The sequence below is a fragment of the Nannospalax galili genome, unplaced genomic scaffold (assembly GCF_000622305.1).
Source record: "Nannospalax galili isolate Female #2095 unplaced genomic scaffold, S.galili_v1.0 scaffold385, whole genome shotgun sequence".
NCBI classification, from domain to species: Eukaryota; Metazoa; Chordata; class Mammalia; order Rodentia; family Spalacidae; genus Nannospalax; species Nannospalax galili.
In genome coordinates this window covers 856,503-858,964 of record NW_008354956.1, presented here as the reverse complement: position 1 = coordinate 858,964, position 2,462 = coordinate 856,503, and positions in this window count along the sequence as shown.

Below are 2,462 nucleotides of genomic sequence, written 5' to 3'. Positions count from 1 at the left end.
CCTGTTTCTGGTCCAAGCTCTCTCTGCTGCCTGGTCAGTCATGATGTGAACAAGTGGCCTGCTCTTGCAGCTACAGACTGAGCGGAGCATCCCATGATGCACCGAGTCCCTTCAATTCTGAGCCAGAATAAACCTCCGCACCTTGAAATCTCTTAACAAAAAGTACCTAGGGCTTAGTGATGCATGCCTCTAATTGCAGAACTCAGAAGGCTCTCTGAGAGATTGAGGCCAACCTGGTCTACATAGCAAGTTCCAGGCTAGCCAGGGCTACATAGTGAGATCTTGTTTTTTTTTTTTTTTTTTTTTAAAGTACTGGGGCTAGAGAGATGGCTCAGCATTGGCTCCTCTGTCTCCACCTCCCAAGTGTGGGAGCTATAGGCATGCTACCTGTCTGGCCCTTTTGTTTTGTTTTGCTTTTAATTTTCTTTCTTTTTTTTTTTTTTTTTGAAACAGGGTCTCACTATGTAACCCTGTAGATCAGGCTGGCCTCATCTCAGAGATCCGCCTGCCTCTGCCTCCTGAGTACTGGGATTAAGGGCATGCACCACCATCCCTGGCTGTTTTTGTTTAAGATATTTATTGGGGCTGGAGAGGTGGCTCAGCAGTTAAGAACAGTGGCTGCTCTTGCAGAGAACCCAGGTTTGAATCCCAGCACCCACAGGGAGGCTAATAACTGTGCATAACTCCAGTTCCAGAGGATATGACACCCTCTTCTGGCCTCCACATATATTACATGATGCATGCACTCACATACATGTAGGCAAAACACTTATAAAAATAAATACAGAAATAAAAATTATTTTATTTATTTTTTTTGTTTTATGTGTATTATGCACCTGTTATGCATGTGCACCCATGTCATGCAATGCCCACAGAGGACAGATGAGAGCATGGGATTCCCCTGGAACTGAACTTATGAACGGTTGTTAGCCACCATGTGGGTGCTGGGATTCAAACCCAGGTCTTCTACAAGAGCAGCCAGTGCTCTTAACTGATGAGTCATCTCTCCAGCCCGGAAAAAAACAATTTTTAAAAAGATATTTATTTGCATATGTGTGTTTGTGAGTGTATATGCACATGTGTATGTGGGTGCCCACAACTGTGCCTGGGCAAGGAGGCGATATGAGTCTGTGAGCACCCTCTTCCAGCACTTCCTGTCTATTTCTTGGAGGCAGGCCTTCTTCCTGAACCTGGGGCTTATGTCTCTGCTAGGCTGGAAGCCAACAAGCCGCAGCAATTCTGTTTCTACCCCATCAAAGCTGGGGTTACAGACCTGTTAAGCGGGAGCTGGGATCCTAGCTCTGATCCTCATGATTGCTGATGTGCTCTTAACTGTAGAGCCTTCTCTTCATCCTTTGATATTATTTTTTGTTGTTGTTTTGGGTTTTTTTGAGACAAGGTCTCCTGTACCCATACTGATCTTGAATTCGCTATGTAGCTAAGGGTGACCTTGGACTCCTGATTCTCCTGCATCTACCTCCCAAGTGTTGGGATTATAGGCCTGTGCCACCACACCTGATTTATGCAGTGCTGGGGATGGAACCCGGGGCTGCATGCATGCTAGGCAAGCACTCTACCAACTGAGCCCCAGTCCGTTTTCTGGTCTCTTGAAACTGAGTCTTACTATATGGGACTCACGCTAGCCTCGGACTCATTATGTAGCTCAGTCTGGCCTCAGGCTTGTAGAAATCCTCCTGCTTCACCATCCTAAGCGCCGAGACACATGTGTGCACCACCGCATCCAGCTGGACATGCTTTTTTTTTTTTATCACGTGCCTTTCCCTGAGAGTGCCCTACACGCAGTGTGCTCTGCTGCTTCAAGGCTCTCAAGTTCTAGAGCTTGTGAGAATTCTCCAGGGAGTTTGTTCAGTGATGAGCCTCAGCCTCACCCCAGACCTATTGCATTAGAAGCCGTGGGAGTGGAACCCAGACTCCGTATTAACAGCATCCTGTGATTCTGATGTCTGTCTGCAGCCTCACTTGGAGAATCACTGTTCCTCCACATTGGAACCACTTGGGGAGCTCATCAAACCCCAGTGCCCAGGTGACACCCCAGACCAACCAATTCATCTTCTCTAAAGGTAGAACCAGGGTATCCTGGTCAATCAACTTTATTGCACTTGGGCACCACTTGGGAGGTGGAGGCAGAAAATCAGTTCAAAGTCAACTTCTACTTCATAGGAAGTCTGAGGCCAGCCTAGGCTACAAGAGACTGTCTCAAAACCAAAGCTGGGTGTGGTGGTGCCACACCTTTAGTCCTGGCAAGAGGCAGGCAGATCTCTGTGAGATCAAGGCCAGTCTGGTCTACATACTGAATTCCAGGCCAGCTAGGGCTAAAAGGAGACCCTGTCTTAAAACAAACAAAAACACAAAAAGAAAAAGAAATAAAGAAAAAGATCCCCATCAAATCTGTGTTAGTGAGGTACTTTTTTTTTTTTTTAAACATGCATTCATATGTTCCC